This window comes from Lissotriton helveticus, chromosome 2_1 (assembly GCF_964261635.1).
Source record: "Lissotriton helveticus chromosome 2_1, aLisHel1.1, whole genome shotgun sequence".
NCBI lineage: Eukaryota > Metazoa > Chordata > Amphibia > Caudata > Salamandridae > Lissotriton > Lissotriton helveticus.
The window spans coordinates 497,151,292-497,173,330 of NC_136059.1; positions in this window are offsets into that span (position 1 = coordinate 497,151,292).

The window sequence follows — 22,039 nt, forward strand, 5'->3', positions numbered from 1 at the left end:
GCCACCGCACACTTCTTTTAATACCATACAGTTGCACAGTTTATTAAAATTAGTCTTTATGACAACTGTAATGGTTTTTAGATCACTTTCACTACCCACGGGCCCCCACTTAGTTGTCCCTGTTGTCAGGGTTTTGCCTGCCCTCTATCTATCAAACCGAGTTTTTAGAGGGCGAGGACGGCCTATGACGAAGCATGATACCAGGTGGTGTGTGAGGCCAGTCCTTCACTTTTTGTAAGATGCCCCCACCAATCATGCACCTCTAAGCACCTATAGATCACCTCACTAGGAGCAGCCCCACTTATGTTTAACAAAAGAATGTTGTCACCAAGCATCTGAGATCGTGGTGAAAACATAACACCAGATGTTGGTACATGGAACTCAGTCTCACTAGGAATGCTGCTGAAAACAGTTCCTACCAAGTTCAATTAAGATTGGAGGGACGTTGTTTGTATTTGCAGTAATTCAGCTACATATAAGAAAATGTTGAATGATGAACTGTCAAAGTCCATACCTGAGCTGAAGTGCTTCCCTGTAAGAGATTCTTGTCACTTTCTAGATGGCATGCTGAAAGCATCTTTACAATATTCAGAGTTAATGAAGAAAGCTACTCACTTTGTAGTACATTCTGGTGCACTGTATTGTTAGGCCGAGGACCTAAAATGCAAATATTTCTTCTTTTGTGCTTTGTGTGGCATCAAAGAAAGAGTCATCCTAACTGTGTCATTTAGACGGTGGTTCTCAGCCTTAGAGGCTGTGAATGTTATATTATCCATGTAGCGACCATTTTTGTTTGTCCTCATCAAGCAAATTTTCCTGGTGGTATGGAGGAGTCAGAGGCCTCAATGTCCATTCAGGGCTTTGCTGTGGGTAGTCCGGAAGTTGCCCTGGATGGGGTACCACCTACCCTTGTCCTTTGGGGCCCCCTTTTGTACAACCTCAGGTACACGATTTGTGGGGGGTGGGGGAGCTAGTCATTATGAATACTCGTATCAAGAACCAGCTTGACATCGTTGTATCCTTTGCCTTAATGATTGGACCCCCTGCTGTTAAACTGGTTGTATCCTTCCTAGATATTCCAGTACTTGTTTTTCTTCAAGATCGTCCTTTGCATCTCTAAATTATACACCCTTAGTATCGAGTTTAGCCAATTGGTGTATTTTGGTGGCGTTTGTTTAACCCAGTTAATGCATATCTCCCTTCTAGCCAGCAAGATCAAAACAAAAGGAATACTTTCCTGATCTTTAGACAGTGACACTGAGTGTGTAGACCCTGGAATCCGAAAAATAACCAATTCTGAGCTTACCTCTATGTGTTGTTCTATCACGTCAGAGAGAGTCTTACCAATCTGGTCCCTGTAGTCCTTCAGCATTGCACATTTCTGGAACATGTGTAGGTCATCCGCCCTTTCTTCTCTACATTTGGGGCACTTTTTTACTTCACTGGTCATTTTTTTGTTTAAAGCTTTTATCCAGCTGTTTAGTTGGTAGTATTTGAATCTGGAAACTGACCCTTGGGCTTCTTCATTTAGGATTTCTTATTGCACAATCTGGCTATTCTTTATCAGTTGTCCCCAGCTATTTATATTCCACTCTCTTAGTGGAGTCGCTAGGAAGTCTTTTAGGCAATCTGGGGTACCTGGTGATTCCCAGATTGGCGCATGTTTACTGTAGTAAGGTATTTTTAGGACTCTCATTTCATACCAAGTTATTGCTGCAGATTTTAATGTCTTTAATTTAATTTTTTAAAGAATTTGGGGGGGCCGAATTTGTAGAGGTAGTGGTCTCCTTCCGGGCCTATGAAGGCTTGCTAGTAGTATCCTTGTGTTTTTAAACTGGAAGGATCTACAGTACTCCAGTAGGTCCGGGCTGGCGATTCCCCGTTGTGATTTGTTTCTTCTTAACATTTTCCACCCAATTCAGACCCCTTTGGCAGCCCAAATGAAGCTCGACAGTACCCCCTGCATCTTTTTAATTTGCTCTGTCTTGAAATTCATCGGAATAGAGTTAAATAGGTACGTACACTTTGGCACAATACTGATTTTAATCAAGTTAGATCTCCCTAGAAAGGATAGTTGTAAGCCTAACCAAGCTTTTAGTAATTTCCTTATTTCTTTGTGGATCCTGGAAATGTTCAAGTTCGCTATCTCCTCCAGTTCCTTTGTGAACTCTATTCCTAGGTATTTTATCCTTTCTTTCAATAGGGGGTTTCCTGAGGAGGTTGTAGTGTTTTATCTAGGAACCTGAATCGATATTCCTATTTTATGCCCTTGTCCGGTTATAATCAATATTGTCAATACAACGGCATAATAATCATATCCATAATTCAGTCGTAGCACATGCTGTCACATTAATCAAGGCTACTTCTCCGGCCCCCTAGTAAGCACACCGAGTTCTCTAAACAAAACCAAGCCTCCAGCAACCTGGGAAATCCCCCTTGCTTTTGATTTGATTTCGTCCTAGAACTCCTGTAAAGCACTGTAAGAACGGCCAGTTCTTAGTGACATCTTTATTGACGTCTTATGTCCAACCTTACGTCCAACCCAGGCACCTTTCAGGTATAAATATACCAACGTTGCCTTAAGCAAACACACTGTGGTAATTCTGGAGCGGAGCAGCTATCTACTTGCCCGAGAGCCCAGCTGATGCGAGAGCCCACGGACGCTGCCCCTCCTCCTTGACGCACTGAGAGAGACGCTGTCTTTTCTCCTGCCGAGAAATCCAGCTCCGGTGTTTCCAGATACCTTCGCGGGTTACTGGGATATCAAGTCCTGAGAAAGAGATACTAGACCTCCTGCTTTCTATTATCCAGGTACGGAACTGACTAAACCCTTACAGAGAATTCTTGAGTCAGATTCTTGGCAAAACAAACTTAACTTAAACTGCTACTTACTTACTCCTTCCCACGTATTAGGCTTAGGTCAGGTACACCGGGGTAGGCGTATTTAGAAGCACCAGTTGAGTACGATTAGTCAATGTATATATGTATGTATATATTTTATCTATTTTAAAGTATCGTATGGCTAAGAAACCATATCAATGCTTTTACAGTATTATTTTATAATCCTCCTTTTACTGTACGCACTTTACTTTACCATGAGTATTACAATCGTGGCAATTCATTTCTCTTGTATGAGGAAGAAGACTGCTCAATAAATAACACCTTTTATTGAAAACGCCCGTCTCTCTTTTCTCTGCATTCTGGTGAAACTAAGTACGCACATTTGACTGAGTGAAATAGCTGTCTATTGTTTTCACACGACTCTAGAGATACACTCTTATTCAGGGAGAGCAAAGTTGTCATGTTTTATGGTTGTCAGAAGCTAATCCCTTCTTGTCTATCCAGGGAGGTTAAACTCCTCCTCGTTTATTCGAGATAGTTTCTAGTGACCTCTGAGCTAGCTGGCAAACCTTAAGTCTAATATAGTCAGTAGACACCTAGATAACCTCAGCCCTACGTCTACACTGCTGAATATATTATTCCAATGCGCAGAGCCTATTGGGAATATAGGAACTACACTACAAGGTATTCCACTCAAGGATTTCCGATTTGGGTTGATTTACCAAGTAGCCAGAGACAGCTCCAAACTGACCTATAATCGCCTCTATTTTGGGGAGCGAGCTGGATAGGTTGCTAGTAAATAGCATCAAGTCATCTGCGTATAGAGCGACTTTTTTCTCCCAACCTTGGTGTTTAAAAAACGCAATTCCTTCTTCCTCTCTCAACAGACAGGCTAGTGGTTCTATATAAAAGGTAAATAGTAGAGGGAACAGGGGGCACCCTTGCCTTGTGCCTCTTTTTATTTGTATGGTGTCTGTAAGGCCATCATTCACTAATATTTTCGCAACAGGGTTTTTATAGATGTTAATTATCACATTTTCAAATTTGTCTCCCAGATTGCATTTTGCTAGAGTGGTGCTCAGGAAGGGCCAGCTAACTCTGTCAAAGGCTTTTGCCACGTCAGAGGTTATTACTGATAGGGATAGTGTGTGATTGGTTGCAATATCAATAGTAGTAATGAGCTTGTGTGATACTTCATGAATGTGCCTGCCTTTGATAAAACCCTTTTGGTCTGGGTGAATTAGGGACCCTGCTCCTACCCCTAACCTTATGGAAGTATCTGTGTGTATATTTTATAGTCTGAGTTCAGGAGGGAGATGGGCCTGTATGACTCACATTTGGTTGGATCTTTCCCTGATTTTAAGATGATACTCACAATTGCATCATTCCAAGAATTTGGGAATGCTTGGTTTTCTAGGAATATGCAGTTTAGAAGGTCGGTAAAAGGTGCTAATATACTTTCCTGAAACTGTAGATACATTTTGTTAGGTAGGGCGCCTGGGCCTGCGAGTTTGCCTCTTTTAAACCGTTTTATAGCATCCCTAACTTCCTCTTTAGATATTTCTGTTAAGACTTGATTTCTGCTCCAGGGAAGCCGCAGGGGTCAAAATGTTATCTAGAAAATTCTGTATCTGATCACTAGAGCCAATTGAGTCTTCCATGTAAAGATTATTACAAAAAAGAATTCAATTCTTGCCTGATTTCACTACTTTCAGAAGAAACTTCTTGTTGGCCCTCTCTCTGTATTTTTATAATCCCATTTCTGGTTCTTTCCGTTCTTTCTTTCCAAGCCAAAATCTTTCCACAACCTTCCACGTATTCATATTGTGAAAGTCTACTGGCTTCCCATTTTTCTCTAGTTATCTTTTCTAAAAAGTCGTGCAACTCTGCCTTCTTATTTCCTATAGTGCTCTCTATTTTGGAAATTGTCTCGCTAGAATCAGCAGAATCAGCGTTCTTAGCATACTTGAGATCTATGTCAAGAGCCAGCAGGTCTTTCTCAATCCGCTCAATAAAACGTTTCTTCTCCTTATTCTTGTAGGCTGGCAGGCTTAGAATCTTCCATCTAATAAAAGCTTTATATGCGTCCCAAGCTAACTGTTTTGTAGTTCTGGTGTTATTTAATTCAATAAATATTTTTGTTTCCTCTATCAGTTTTCCGATGCATGTCTGGTCTAAAAAAATACTCTTGTCAACAGTCCACCTCTGCGGGGGGGGTTTGAGGTTCCTAACATCAGGCTAAGTGGCGACCTTTTACAGAATTTTCACTTGGTGATGATGCCTAAGGCAAGAAATGTGAATATCTTTGGTTACATATTGATAGTGATGTGAAAAAGTATAGTCTAGTGCTTGCTTAGGTTTTTACAGGAAAACATGACTGATGTAGTGGACACAATCAAAATACAAGAGTCTGAAAACACCCTTGTCTACCTAGTGTTCAGCGTAATTGGTGTAGTTGTGAAACATCTCCTTACAGGTAGGCTGGGTGACACTTTTAGTGATTTTAGCACTGCAACATGCTCTATGTTAGTATTCCTGCCACAAAGAAAAATTGAGGAGCAATTCAAGGCATTTTCGTTTACAGTCTACGGGGGATGGCTTGCAATGATGCATAGAAATGTCCCTTTGACAACCATGGCATTTGAAGTTAATGAAGCCTCACTGAGGTACTCTGCACAGGTTCTAGATTCCTTCTTTTCCTTTTCTCCAGACTTTAAAAATGATTGCTTAATTTTTGACTGCTTTAATTAATGAGTGCATATGTGCCCAATTCAACGCATATGTTGCAGAACATGTCCTTGAGAATCACAATCTTCAGGTACTCCAGTATTGGCATAGAAAGCTAGGTCATTCGCTAGAGTTAGAAGATTGTGTGCTGGCTGTTTTGCCATTGCCCATCCCGAGTGCCAATGTTGAGAGGGCCTTTCACAGATAAACGTTTACATAGGAAGGAAAGAGCGAGCGCGTATTGTATGGTGTACTACAACAAGTTTGATTTGCAAAACTGTATTTGAAACTCATATACCCTGTATACATGCTATCTGTACACATGAACTGTCAGTGCAAAAATCAAGCAAAACATTCCATAAACACCGAAACAACACTATTTCTGAAAATGTGTAACCACTGAAAACCACAGGTTTTTTAAGGTATTGAAGAAACCGAAAAAACACTACCAGAATTTACCAAAAATAGAAACTGAAAACAGGAAAGCCTAATCATATATCATTGGATTTGAGGAGTTTTGAATTTGAGATTTCACAAGTAAGTTTGAAAATTGGTGTTTGTTTGATTGGGGCATTGCACCTACATTTTCTTGTACTTTTCCTCGCTTTTTTAAAAATGTATTGTGCTGGGTGGCCTGTAGTTTCACTAGGGGCCTAGTTGTTTGTTTGCAAGTAATTTTTCTTCTTTTATAAAGGAAACATGTTGCACTGTCCACTACATTGTCTCCAACGTTTGAAATCAATTTGCATTATTTATTTAATTCACTAGCCAGCCAGTAGTCTGCCAATAGGCATTTTAACCAGTAAGCCCAGAGCTACTCATGGGTGCATGAAACAACTGTTTCTGTGGTGTCTGTTGAATTTAAACATCATTTAGGAAATGAATGGCATCGGACTGAAATTCAAAATGTGTTTTTGTGGGGTATTTCACTTTTTTTCATGTGTGTTAAAATGTTGTGAAGGCATCCAGCGTGCTTTTGCCATCGGCCTGCATTGTCTGTCTTCCCTTTCTTGTTGTTGTGGCCTGGCCATGTTATTGTTATTGTTAATTTAGTCTTATTAGGCGTACAGCTACCCAAGGGATTTCCTTCACTGCCTGTCAGGGTAGAGGAAGGACAAGAAGAAAGGCTCTACATATTAAACAGCCAGATTTTTAGGCCCTTAGGATAGTTCTTGTAACTAGTTTCAGTCCGAAGTGCCATTGGAAGAGAGTTCCACAACCACGGGCTGAGATAAGAAAACGACCGTCCGCCCATGCGGGACAGCCTCATCTTCGGCACCATGAAATTAGCCTGTGAGGCTGAACGTAAAGTACATGATGAAAGGTAAAGGTGAACTAAAGCATTCAGATATTGAAGGTGCTTTGCCACTTTTGATTCTGAACATATAGCTCAAGGCTTTGAACTTTATACAGTTCTCAATCCTGAGCCCATGCAGTTCAAGAAGAGCACCTGAAACGGAAGCTGTTTTGAGGATCTTGCAAAGCAGCCTGGCCGCCGCATTTTGGACCAGTTGCAGCTTACGTACTACATCCTTATAGATATAGAATGTTTTTTATAATCCAGCCTAGATGTAATAAGGGCAACTCCATAATTAACATCAGAGATGGCGTTTCAGTTTTTGGAGCACAGAAAGAGGGACAGGGTCTTTAGGAGAACCAGATTTCAAGCTATTCAAAATTTGCCTAAAAGAGTTGATGTCTAGAGATGCTCAAGTAATTAGATTGATAGTGGCTGTCAAGGATGTTCTAGCCTGGGAGATAATACTTATGATGGGTTGATCACTAGTCGTCATACACTGTTGGCTGTCAACTGGTTGGACTTGCTTTAGTGTAGCATAGATATTTTCGACTTTGTTGAGAAAGAACTTGGCAAGATCATCACATTGTGATTCAGTGAGATAGGGAGATTTAGGCAGACACTTTGCGCCTGATAGTTCTTTTACAAGCTTGAATTGTATTTTGGCGTTATTTTTAGCTTTGCCAATAGTGGATGTCACAATCTCAGCTCGCGCAGCTTTACAAAGTGCAGTTTGCCAATTTATAGGCTAATTTAGTATCAGGGGTATTGTTCATTCTCCAGTGTCTCTCAGATACCTTACATTTAATTTTTTCTGCTTTTAGACTCTCAGAGAACCAGGGGGCCAGTAGCCGGTGGTTCTTAATCATTTTGTCCGAAAATGGTAGGCAGACATAAACAGAATTAATTAGCCAATTATGTATTTCATTCACATTAGCCACCGAAATTGGGCTGGTAATAGGGGCACTCTCAGTTAATATCTTATTAAAGGTATCCATGTTTAGTTAACCCCAGTTTCTAAAGTTTCCTCTATCACTAAACATATTGGGGGCAGGGCTCGGAGAAACTTTACTGACTCGAAAACTCAGCAGAAAGTGATCTGACCAGAGAACAGGAAGTGCTGAAAGCAACTAATGTTCCGCAGGTTAGAGAAAGTGGGGTCCAGTAAATGACCCACAACACGAGTAGAACCCGAATTACATAACAAAATGTTCATAGCTGCTAGATGTAAAATGAGTGTAGCGCTAATAGATCATGCTGGATCATCAAAATGCATGTTAAAATCCCCCAAAATGGTAAAATTAGTGGTGTCCAAGAGACACAGAGCAACTAGATTAGGAAAAGAGTCTGCCCATACCCCAGCAGGTCCCAGGGGTGATAGAGAAAAGTGCCAGAAAAAGTAACCTGAGGACTAATAATAGGTTTAAATAATGCAGACTCACAGCCACTAAAAGGTAGGTCTTCAAGTTTGAAAGTGTAGCAATCTTTGTAAATAATTGTAATACCACCCCTCACTTTTAAAATCCTGTCTCTCCGGACTATTAAGAAAACTGGCATCAGGGTATTCTTTCACCAAGAGGTAAAAAATCTCTGACTTGTGTGGGGAGTGATCGACAGTTTATGATATAGAATACATAATAATTTTCGTGATTTTTGCGCTGATTCATATTCGCCTTAACCTGGGCTTTAATAAACCTTAAAGGGGCATTAGGCGAGCTATAACCTTTATATGGGTCCATGTTAAATACAGCACTACAACAAGGACAGATAGAGGACAAGCATTCGGGATTTAAAAGCTCACACGCTGGGAGTATAGCGCCTCTAAGGCTCAACAACTGCTCCTTAGAACACCTTAAGGATGGCCTCCTGATTGGAGCAGGGATCATGGCCCCAAGCCCTGGTCGGGCGTGGATGGGCACAGATGGGCTTGCCTTAGGCGCGCCTTCAGTGCTCCACTGCGCGTCTGATCCCGGCCCATTATATGAGGTAATGGCAGGACTGTGTGCAAAAACTAGTGCGCTAACAGTCGAGAGCGTGTGGCAACCCGCTAATGGCTGCCCGCAAACCTCACAGTGAGGAAAAAAACGATTCCACGGAGTATAACACACTCCACCACAGAAGAAGTCTTCTCCAAACCCACAAAACTTCATGCAAATTCCACCCCCCAAAGTAGGACACGGATTTAACAAGTAAAATCTTTTAACTTATTTTCTTTCAAAGCATATTTAAAAAATAGAAATGAGATAAAACTTGATTAAAATAGCTCTACAGAACCGCTCAGGCCATGTGGCTGATAGCCATTTTGTTAAGGGGCAGCAGTTTACTTCTGCATTAGGCCTGCAAGCCTTCTTTGTGCCGTCCATGCCTTCTTGCTTGTTGTTGTTTTGCATGCAATTTTTTCTTCCTTTATCCAGCTAAACATGTAGCACAGTTCATTTCAATTTCAAATAAATTTGCAATATTATAGATTTAAATTGATTGACTATGTGGCCTAGTCTGCCAATCGGTTTTCCAACCAATAGACCCTGAGCTACTCATGGTTGCATGAACCAACTGTTTCTGTGGTGTCTGTTGAATTTAAACATCATTAAGGACATGGATGGCATTGGAAATGCAAAATGTGTTTTTTGGGTATCTTTTTTATGTGTGTTAAATAAATGCTTTTGTTGGATGTGTGTGGTTGTTGTGTAACTTGCAAACCTTTTTAGCACTGTGGATTTTCATTTTGGCATTATTGTATTAAAGCACTGTTGTTTAGCATGCCTCCTTTGTCTGGCCAGTGTGTGAGTGTGTTTGTAATTGTGGGCCAGCATTTGCCTTGGCTGAGCCTCCCGGTGTGGCCAGGGGCCATTTTGTAAAGTCTGTGTACATATAGGCCTGCATGAGTACATTGTTTTCCAGGCCTCCTGCTTGTTGTTGTTGTGAGTGACTGACCATGTGTCTGGTGGCCATTTTGTGGTGGTGGTAGTGCTTTTGCCAAAGACCTGCATGTCTTACCTTTTTTCCTCTTGGCTTATTGCTTCTATCCATTGTCAGATGCAGCTCCCTGAATGCTGAATCCCATGTGATGCACAATGCCAAACCGGGTCCATTACATTTGTAATTTTGTTGTTGATCTTCTTATTTCCTATCCTTCCTTAATAACTGAGGTAATACATTTAATAATATTAATAACACTAACAAGTGTGACCACACACTAAGTTATATATAATATTTGTTTATTTGTACTAGTAGTAATTGAACCACAACAATGAATGCCATGTTTCACTGATGTTCTTCTTGCTTCTTTGCTTTTATGTGCACAGAAGAGGAGGAGACGTCATCACCCATTATACTACCAGACAGAATTCCTGCTGCACACGTCAAGTGACGTGTGACCACAGACATCTCTTCAACTTGTGCCACTGCGTGGTGCTGCTGACATCTTCAAGATGGCCCCAAAGAAAGGTACCAGGTCCAGTACCAAGAAAGTTACCAGTGAGAAGAAGGCACTGCCACTTACCAAGACCGGTATGTCACCCAAGACCTTTTTTTGGAAACCAAAATGGTGCCTGCAGTAGCGGTGTCCGGGGAGCAAGCTGAGAGCAGCACCCCCACATAAGTGGACCTACCCCACCAACCTAGGCCCAAGCCCATGTTTGTTGCAGAGGCATCCAGTCAAATCAAGAGTCCATGCCGACAATCAGTGATGTTGAAATTGACTTTCCGTTATCGCAAAGTAGTACACAATCAATGCAGAAAACTCAGATAAGTAGGCAACAACAGCCACAACCGCCCCAATAGTAGTTGTTCCTTCCAAAGTAGGGGCAGTTCAGGAGATTGAGTTTCCTGCAGAAGAAGAAGAAAAGCAAGCCACTCTTACAGAAGATCCATTCTCTTCCAGATCTCCAGCAAAGAAAAGGAGCAGGGCCGGACTGGCAAGGCCGGGCACCGGGCAATCCCCCGGTAGGCTGCCAGGGGTGGGGGCCGGTTTTTTGGCCAGGGGCCGGTTTTGTTGCCTGGGGCCGATTTTTGGTCTGGCGAAAATCAGAGAAGTTCACTCACAGTAATCACTCTACTCCTCATGTCTCCTGGTTCCGCGCTCTGTGAGGGCATAAAAAAGCACAACTATCCAATCTCTGCGGAGTGGATTCTGTACTTCCATATTCCATAAATTTTTTTTATTGGAGAACCAACTGTGCAACATTTAATAGGGACGTGCGCAGCGCGCAGACGTCTCTGCCGCCGTGGCTCGTGCAATAAAACGTGCGCGTGACCCGTGAGCCCCAGGCAGGTCGAGAGAAGCATTCCAGAACTAAGCCAGAGTCTGTCTGAGACAAGTCGAGGAGAGGCAGCACCCCATTATTTAATTATTTCTAGCCCTGGGCCCTGCCTGTCCTGCTGTCGCCCGCCTCAATCAGATTCCTCATGGCAATGTGGACCGGGCGGGCGGGCTGGGATTAAACAAAAGGTATAGCCACCCCGCAGCGCTGTCAAGATTACTCAGACGAGGCTTCTAATACGCTTCTTGTGCCTGTGCAAAGTGAGTTGGCCTGTGCATCGGAGCTACAAGTGAAAGCGCTGCACATTAACGGTACCAGAATTCAGTGCTGTGTGATATATTTTTGGCATCCCGTGAAGCTGACAAGCAGGAGCAGCAGAGGCACGGAGATGAAATAGCAAACGACGCTGCTGCATCGAATATACTTTGACTTTCTCATAAGGTATGACAGTGTCAATGTCAAATACATTTGTTATTACAGTGATGAAGATGATTTGAGGAAACGGCCCTGGGGTTAACAGGCACAGCCTGTAAGTAAGAAAAGACAGGGATAGGACGTTATCTCTTTTAACATCAAGTACATTTTAAAAAAAGAGTAATTTAACTGTGTAAGAAAAAAAATACAAATTCCCCGGTCCAGGCCCAGGCCCTTGGCCTATACATTTTTGTTTAACACCCGACCCGGTTCCACGCAGGCAGCACAGCACACTTCTAGCGCCCTGGCCCCCTGAGTGTGACTTCACTAATTTCAGAATACATCTGAAATCTGTGAGCTCAATCATTTCAGTGCAGCTAGTTCTGCATGATTATTATTTCAGTGAGTTGCTTCTTTCTCATTTTTAATATTTTGTCATAAATATATTGGGAAACGTCATGCTACTGTGCTAAATAAAGACTGTAGCATTGATAAATATCGCACCGTGGTCACCGTTTGTCTGGGAACTAAAATCAACCCCGGCAAGTATGTTTAAATCAATTGCACCGGGCAAGGGACCGCCGAGTTAGCTTGGGCAACATTTTCCGGAAAGTTTGGGTGGGTTCTCCACAGTAAAAATGGGCATAGTGATGTTTTACAATAAACTTTGTTGTTCACCTTAAATGGATAAAAATATACAGAATTTGTAGCCAGATCTAGAGAGAAGCCCATGACGTTTTCCAAAAGTGCAGAGTCCACTACTTTATTACATGGGAGCTATATTTATCCAAAGCAGGAAGTCTTGTGTGGGTGTACCATTGAGAAAATAAAATTGGCAGGTGAAATTGAACTGAATGCACAGAAGGCAAATATTAATGGCCCAGGAGATGCCATCCCCGTTTGATGCAGCAGTGTTTCCTAATGAAAATATTATTATACAACATCGTACGCTGAAAGAAAAAGCATGAGTTTTAAATCGTGTCAGGACACAAGGCCCATCAGTGTTCCTGTGCCTAAAGAGACCATAGTCACCTTTACGTTAATAATATGATCACAAACATGCCAGTGTTTCAGTGGCTCCCACCTGTCAGGCGTGATCACTGACTCGCAAAACGATCAGTGCTGCCAACTGTGGCACAAGAGAAAGCTCACATTGCCAGGGTGCTGCTCAGAGTGCCATGGTTGTTGTTCGCAATGCTAGGGCTGGCCGAGGTTATTCATTATAGAAGGACACTCTCATATAGTTAGCAATTACGTTAAATGTATTCACATGATGCAATGATCTACAATTTCACAGTATGGAAAGCAGATATTGCACTGACAGTTTACTACGTTCATGCCAGCAATCACATTGTCGGGTTTGTAAAGCACCATTGAAAAGCCATTATCCACATTGCCAGCATATGAACAGTACCAGTGTTATGCCAGACATCAGTGTCATGCCAGACATTTCATATAAGGACCTGCTTCATTTTGATTCTCTATGGTCTCCCCTTCCAGTCCACAGGCCTTTACAATCCATTAAGGACCGTGGTGGGCCTCGGTTTACCTGGGGGCTCTTGAGGTCTTGAGCAATAATAGGCATGCCTTATTATGGCTGGTCTGTGAACGTGCCCCACTGACTGGCATGTTCCCAGGACCATCTGTCCATTGTGAGGGGTGGTGCGGGCCGCAACCAAGTTGCTACAATGCTGAAGCTGATCTGTAGTAACTTTTGTTTGTCTGACTAGACACCCTTCATTGAGGAGATTGCTGTGCCTTTGCCATCTTGGAAATGGACTGCAGCATGTGCTTTGGGGGAGACCATGACCACAAAATTGTTATTGTTGCAGGAAATGGCTAGAATATTAATTTAAGGTCTATTTTTCATATTTATTAAACCGCAAATTAGTTAGTAAAATTTGATTTGCAGAAGATATTTAGGTAAAATAAATTTGAGAAAGTTATGTTTTCCCTGTCTGTAGTTTCTGGAGGCTAATATCCATTAGCCTGCCAGCAACTGCCCAGTAAGTGCATCACCTTAATGAGGTGTGTAAACGTTTCCCAGAGCCGAACAATTGCTTAGGACTAGTGACAGGATAGACTGAATGTGAGACATTTGTCCATGAAGGACAGTTGGGGTGGACGCAGGAACTTTACTAACTTGCAAGGGATAGAGATTAGATCTCTACATTCATAGTTTAGTGTATGGAGAGAGAATGCAAAGATTATATCTTTATGACTCTCACTAACCAGGCTGGCTCTGAATCAGTTGGGAGGGAAGGTGCCCCCCAGAACTGGTTTGGAGTAGATTCTAGGGTGCTAGCTTCTCATTTCCCTCGCCGCATCTCTGGGTGGACACAAGAGCTCTGTAAAAGTGAGAAAGGGTTACCCCATTTTGGATTTTAGGAGTAAGGGACAATGTGGGAATGTTTGCAGTAAGGCAAACAGGTACTGCTGGTGGGTAGGTTTGTCCCTGGGAACGTTTTCCCTGTTGGTTAGGGAGCCCAGATTCACCCCCACCTACTGGCTAGTGTGAATCATAATAGTGGCACCCTAAGCAACCCTCCTCGGACCAAGTTTTGGACCTGTGGAAGATCAGCGGAGGACTGGACCTGCTGTCTGTAATCTGAAAGAAGCCCTGAAGGGCTAGACATTATCTCGCTTGTAACAAGGTCAAAGAAGCAGATGCCAAAGGGTTATGAGGTTGACTTCTATGTTCTCGGACATTACAAGCTGCAAGAGGCCTTTTTTCAAGGAGTGACCATTTGGCCAGTACCAACTGGATATGGACTGGACCTTGTTAGTGGCCTCTGTTGAAGTGATTCCTGGCCCCTAATTGCTGTCCTTTAGGTACTCAGAGCCTTAGAGGTGACCTAGAGGAGCTTCTCCAGAAACCCTGCAAAGTTGGGTCTCTGAACATTTTTGGACTTCCAAGACCTCTAGATCTGTTGGTGGGTCCTCACAGTAAAGATGTCCATTGTATTGCACCTGCCTCTGGTAGGGTTTCAGGCTTACCCTGCTGGAGTATTTAGAGCTCCATAAAAAGTCAGAAGCCAGGCGGTAAAACCTTTGACCTGGATGAAGTAGCTTGGTGTATCTGACCAACGCTCCATCGTGGTCTCCCCGATATCACGTCTAGGTCGACCACTTCTGTAGGTTATCATGGGCGCTTTGTACTTTTAGGTACTATTTTTGCTTATCCTCTTCGCAGGACGTCAAAAATTATACGTGCGCGGCTCGGACAGCCCCCGGCCATCCTCCGCACATGCCCACTGTGACGTCAAATGGCCGGGGGCCGTCCGATGCATCAAAGAGGTTAAACCTTTAGAAATTGGCATCTCCGGATCCACTTGATGAATTTTTGTTGTTTTGGTGTCATTTTGATCATTAAAACGTACTCAATTTTTCTAAATTGGTTTCAGTAATTTTATTGTTTCATATTTTAACTTTATTACTGTTTTGATATTGCATAATTACTCCTCTGTACAATAGCCACCTGGGGGTTAAGCTCAGGTGAATTTAATGACTTTAGGGTTCACCCTGACAATTTAGTGTTATTTTTCCTTGAGGTGGGTGACAGTCCACCACAAACAATAATCTACTACTTTCTTACAGTATATAGGTAGGGATCGATTTAGCATTCTTAACTCCACATCTACATACTTTGAATAAGTATAAGTATATATTGTCAAGGTACATATATGTGGAGTTAAATATAAAAAATGCTTCCCTATAGACACCTACTTTCACAAACCTTTGGTTGTCAAAATCAGTATTTTGATATTGGTAGTATAAATCTGCTATACTGCATTTACTAGCTTATAAGGCATACCCAATTAATTGTAGTAGCTGGCCTATTTAACGTACATTGGTGCTGGTACATACACAAGCTGATGAGAAGGGGACATATCAAACTAGATTAAATTAAACAATAAAATAGTTTGAGTTTGCTGCAAAACACTTTGTAAATCAATGCATCTGTGAAGGTGTACTGTAAATTGCACCAGTTGGTTTAATTATATTCTGAATGTTTGTGTTAGCCGTCCATGAAGTAGTGGATGATTTTATTAGTGTCTATCAGAGTTAGAATCTTCAAATGATACTGTAAAATGTATTGTTTAATTCATTGTTTTGCATACTGTCTCATGGATAGACCCACCTCCCTTCAACCTTTTGCCCTTTGTGGCAGTCAGGCTTACCTGCTTCCTTTGTTAACTCAGTGCAGTGCGGGCAGGATGTTTATGCGACAGCTGTTTGAATGTTCGCCATCTGCCACCGCTCTATTGACATTTTACTGTTTGTAAGATGTGTTATTCACAATGGCAAAGAGACAGATGCCTGATAGTGCATACACTTCTAAGCTCACTCTCAGTATACCATTGCAGCTGCAGATAACTATATTCTCATCAAAGACTGAGGGCCACACTTATCAAGGTTTTGTGTCACCTTTTTTGGAGTTGTATATAGCACAAACTCAACTTGAAGGTATCAGAGTGCTTTACATGAGCACCAGTTGTGTTGCAGACATACACATTCATTTTGTTAGGCACGGGGAGATTATGTGATTTGCCCAGAATCACAGGATGCTGAGCAATGGCACTGGAAGCCCTTTGGTTCCTCCTCTCATGGCCCATGGGCCGCTGCCCCAGCAGTGCAGCAATGACCTCAAACATGATCTCAGGTCAGATTCTATGTAAATAGGTTTTCTTTTTGTCCGGTGGAGTTTGTGTGTGTGTCCAACTCCAAGCAGGGTCAGGCCAGCTGAAATATTCAGAGCCAGCAGGCAGGATATGTGTGCTGCTCCCTTTGGTGATTCAGGAAAGGGGGTGGTGATGAACAGAGTGCCTGAATTAAGCAGACCACTCTTACCCAGTCCTAAGATCAGGGCTTGATCCATCACCGTTTTTTAGCTCACTGCACCATCCCAGCTCAGAACTTGGCTATATGCAAATTAGTCTGTTCCTGTCCCAGTGCATGATGGGAACAGGGCAAACCAAACTACCAAGCCAATTCTTGTACTGGGAAGGAAACAAGGTTCCGGGGACCGGTTTCTGCCATTTCAGGCGTCGTCGGCCCGGCTTGCTTGAATCCTGATGGTGCAATGAGCAAGGGACTCACATCTGAGTATACCCTTCCACGCTTATGGTGGACAAAATGATTCAGAAAAGGGGGTGGTGATGAACAGAGTGCCTGAATTAAGCAGACCACTCTTACCCAGTCCAAAGATCAGGGCTTGATCCATCACCGTTTTTTAGCTCACTGCACCATCCCAGCTCAGAACTTGGCTATATGCAAATTAGTCTGTTCCTGTCCCAGTGCATGATGGGAACAGGGCAATCCAAACTACCAAGCCAATTCTTGTACTGGGAAGGAAACAAGCTTCCGGGGACCGGTTTCTGCCATTTCAGGCGTCATCGGCCCGGCTTGCTTGAATCCTGATGGTGCAATGAGCAAGGGACTCACATCTGAGTATACCCTTCCACGCTTATGGTGGACAAAATGATTCAGAAAAGGGGGTGGTGATGAACAGAGTGCCTGAATTAAGCAGACCACTCTTACCCAGTCCAAAGATCAGGGCTTGATCCATCACCGTTTTTTAGCTCACTGCACCATCCCAGCTCAGAACTTGGCTATATGCAAATTAGTCTGTTCCTGTCCCAGTGCATGATGGGAACAGGGCAATCCAAACGACCAAGCCAATTCTTGTACTGGGAAGGAAACAAGCTTCCGGGGACCGGTTTCTGCCATTTCAGGCGTCGTCGGCCCGGCTTGCTTGAATCCTGATGGTGCAATGAGCAAGGGACTCACATCTGAGTATACCCTTCCACGCTTATGGTGGACAAAATGATTCAGAAAAGGGGGTGGTGATGAACAGAGTGCCTGAATTAAGCAGACCACTCTTACCCAGTCCAAAGATCAGGGCTTGATCCATCACCGTTTTTTAGCTCACTGCACCATCCCAGCTCAGAACTTGGCTATATGCAAATTAGTCTGTTCCTGTCCCAGTGCATGATGGGAACAGGGCAAACCAAACTACCAAGCCAATTCTTGTACTGGGAAGGAAACAAGCTTCCGGGGACCGGTTTTTGCCATTTCAGGCGGCGTCGGCCCGGCTTGCTTGAATCCTGATGGTGCAATGAGCAAGGGACTCACATCTGAGTATACCCTTCCACGCTTATGGTGGACAAAATGATTCAGAAAAGGGGGTGGTGATGAACAGAGTGCCTGAATTAAGCAGACCACTCTTACCCAGTCCAAAGATCAGGGCTTGATCCATCACCGTTTTTTAGCTCACTGCACCATCCCAGCTCAGAACTTGGCTATATGCAAATTAGTCTGTTCCTGTCCCAGTGCATGATGGGAACAGGGCAAACCAAACTACCAAGCCAATTCTTGTACTGGGAAGGAAACAAGCTTCCGGGGACCGGTTTCTGCCATTTCAGGCCTCGTCGGCCCGGCTTGCTTGAATCCTGATGGTGCAATGAGCAAGGGACTCACATCTGAGTATACCCTTCCACGCTTATGGTGGAAAAAATTATTCAGAAAAGGGGGTGGTGATGAACAGAGTGCCTTGTTGGACCTGGCCTTCTTGGCAGGGTCATCCCTAAACTTTTTGCCTTCCTCCAATACTCTCTCTGACCTGTTTTTGTTGGTTTAATGACTCTGGGCACTTTTACCACTGCTGACCAGTGCTAAAGTGCATATGCTCTCCCTGTGAAAAGTATACATGTGATTGATGTCCATGATTGGTTCATTGGATTTACTGTCAGTCCCTAGTAAAGTGCACTAGGAGTGCCAGGGCTTGTGAATGCCAATACTGCTAGTGGGCCTGCAGCGCTGGTTGCGCCACCCACAGAAGCAGCCTTAAAATGTGTCTAGGGTCTGCCATTGCAGAACCTGCGTGCAGTCTGGTACTGTCATGCTGGCTGGGCAAGTGCACACACTTGCCAGCCCCTAAACCTTCCCTTAACTTCATATTAGTCATCCCAATGGTAGGCCTGAGGGCAGGGTGCATTGTAAATGTAAGGTAGGACAAGCCCTGATGTGTGTGGCATGTCCTAATAGTGAATTACTGCCAAATTCGTTTTTCACTATTGTAAGGCTACCAGTTCCCTTCTAGGCCAGATGGGCTGCTGGAATTATTACACTCTATAATCCCAGCAGGCTCAGGGAACATGGTAGAAATTAATGTTTAGTATGCCTGAACTCAGAATAATAAAATACTTCTTTTAGTAAAGTTTATTTTAATATCCTGTGTTTGCAAATGCTACTTTTAGAAAGCTAGCATTTGCTTGTCTAACCATTTCAGCCCACCTCTGCTTTTGTGTGTATCTGACTGTCTGAGTTGTGTGAGTGACAGGGCTGGGAGTTGACAGGTTGTGAATAGCAGGATGACACCTTAGTGGGTGGTGGGAGTTTCCCCTGAATGATGCATCAGGCTGTGCTCTGCCCCCACAATGCTGGCTCCGCCCTCCTGGGGAGCGACTGATGACTCAGCCTGCACCTGGCCCAGGAAGGACTGAAGCTTGTCAACAAAGTGCTCAGGCTGCCCCTGTCCTCACAATGCCGGCTCCGCCCCCCTGGGGAGCGGCTGATGTGCCTGCCCTCACACTGAATGCAGAAGCAGAAGTACCCACCACAAGTGCTCAGGAGCTGAGAGCAGTTATGCAGAGGCCCCCCTGGCCAGTGAGAACAAAAGAAACTGTGTATAAAAGTAGGAGCCCTGCTCCTTGTAAATCAGAATCCTGTTTTACCACAAAGAACCTCTGCCCGAATAGTAGGAGAAGAAGACGCTGGGAGGACTGGCCTGCTGCTTGCCTTGCTGAGGAAGGAGAGGAGAAGACTTTGCTAAAAGACTTTGCTGCTTTGTGCTCTAAACATTCTCCAAGGGCTTGATTGAGCTTGCCCCCTGAACTGAACCCCAGGACCAGTGGGTTCTCCTGTGCTTTGGCTCGTCCCCTGCCTGAGGCCGAGTATTTCCTCCCGCCGGAGGTGAAGTCTGCCCCCTCTAGCCCCCTCCTAGGGCCGTGGTACTCGGGAGCCAGCCTGCCCTCTTGCCCTTGAGAGCCTCGCTCCACTCGGAGTCGCTCTCTGCCCCAGGGCTAAGGTCGGCCGCTCCTCTACCCCTGCCTGCTTCACGGAGCCCTTGAGGAGACTTCAGCCCCTCCCGCCGGAATCCCGGGGACTCGAGCAGCCTGGACCCTGTGCATCTGATTGCACCCGGCTGCCCTGCCTTGCTCTGCCCCCCCAGGAGAGGCCGCACCGCACTGTGAAGGGTGCCTTGCCTCCCGGAGATCCTCCGCTGTCAGAAGGGACCCCTCTGCACTGACAATTCCTGAAAGAAAGCATTCCTGAAGGTGCCTTGGCCCCAGAGGCTCCTCTCACCCCTCCCTGCTCCTCACTGCAGCTGAGAGCCCCCACCTCTGGAAAAGGTCCGGGGCTCCTCTCATCGCTGGCTTGCTGCTCTGCTCCGAGCTCAGCCCCCACCTCTGGAAAAGGCCCAGGGTTTCTTCGAGGCCCTCTCTGGTATCCATTCCAAGCATACCGCGAGATGCGGGAGAGTTGGTAGGGGCCGAGTCAGTTTCACCCTTGAAGGCAGGAGAGGCGCTGCAAGGCGCTCGAAGGCCCAGGGAGGGTCCCAAAGCCCCAGAACAGAGAGAGGCTTTCTCTTTGAAAGGAAAGAACACTGAGAGAACTGTGAAATTAGGAGATTTATAACAAAAGCGCCTTAACAGAGAAATCTCCATTTTTGAACTGCAACTAAGGAGAAAAGGAACTATTTTCTTGAAGTGAAACCATTGAAGTATTTTTGAACAAACAACCATTGAAAGCTACAACTGAGAACCTTTGCCTATTTACAACCTGTGGTGCAACAAAAACGTTATTTGGTCTTGTGATAAGTCTGTTGAGTTACATATATATATTTTTACATAAAGAAGAGTATTTTTATATATTTACAGCCTGGTGTCCATTTGTGGGGGGATTGGTATATTTTACTGTGTGTGTGATTACAAATGCTTAACTAACTAACGCCTGAAGAATAGCCTTGGCTGCTCATGCCACGCACCTAGAGGGTGAGCAAGGGTCATTCTAAGGGGTCATCCTTCGCCCTGACTTAGAGGAGAGGGTCCCTGCTTGTCACAAGTGCATACTTGCGCCAACCAGAGACCCCCAATTCTAACATTGGACGCAGCGGTGAGGATTTGCGAATTTGCATTTGTAGTTGACATACAGTGAATTACTGATCACCACATAGTGAGAGCAGACCTATAACGCAGCCACAGGTTGCCATTTTTATAATTTTGCTGGGAGATCTCCATGTGCTTGTGAAACGTCATGCCTGGTTCAGTGAGGATGGAAAAGGCAGCAACCAGATGCCTGTCGCCAGAGGAGTTGGCAGACAGGGCAGCAACCAGGGCGCATGAAATAGAGATGGCGAAATTAAAAGGACAAATGGAAATGGACAAGCATAAATTGGCAATGGAAAGCCAAAAATTAGCCATGGAGGCGCTAAAACGCCAAAGAGATCACTACTTGAGGATGAAAGAACTTGATTTGGAGCTTGAAGCCAGGAGGGCCTCAGCCCAACATCCAGAGATTTGTGTAGCTCGCAGATTGAGCTTTGCTGAGTTGGAGGTGGAGTCCAGCTCAGCTGGTGGCAGCAACATTCAGGTATCTAGTGCTGACAGCATAGCGCGCGCACCTAGAGATATGGCACCTGACTTGGAGGGGGTTAACTTACACCAGGAGGTTCAAGGGCATGAGGTAGCTCCAGTAGTGCGCAGCGTCCCTGAAGGGAATAGGGTGGCTGGCGTAGGAGTTCATGGTCCTAGTGGTGGGAGGGATTCCCCCATGGTTGAGGTCCTGGTGGGTGAGTGTAAGGACTGCCCAGAAGAGTGTGGGTTGTGCGACAGAGACAGTCCGCTACTGTCTGGCCAGTCTCAGGAGAATGGTGTGGAGTATGTGTGTGAGGCGCTGGATGGTGAGGTGAAGGATAGTTTGGTTAACCCTGCTAGGGGGCTGTGTAATCCAATTGTGGGAGAGCATACTTTAAGTCCCAGTTTTCCAGAGCTATGCCAACACCTGTTTGAGAGTGAGTTCTCTGACCCCAGGGAGCTCACATTGGAGGCAGACCTTGTGGTGGATTCCAAAGGGTCTGGAGAGGCATTGGGGTGTGATCCTGTAGGGAGTGGCTCAGGTATCTTCCAGCCCAGAGTGGTGGAAGTGGCGCAGAGTAGCCCAGCTAGGTCCTGTAGTAGTGAGAGGGGTGTAGGGCCTCACGTCCTGTCCTTAAGGGGAAGGAGTGAGAATGGGTGTTGTCCCGGTAGTGCCCAACCTCAGTCTCAGAGCCTGGATGGTTCTTTAAGGGAACACCAGGTGGGGAGCCTAGGCTGTCCAGATGAGTCACCCTCTGAGGGGGATCCCCCAGTGGCTAGAGAACGTGGAGGCTCTGTAAACAGGGCTCCAGTAGTTCTGGTGACTGGCAGTACCACTCCAGTTGGGAGGGTGCAGAAGT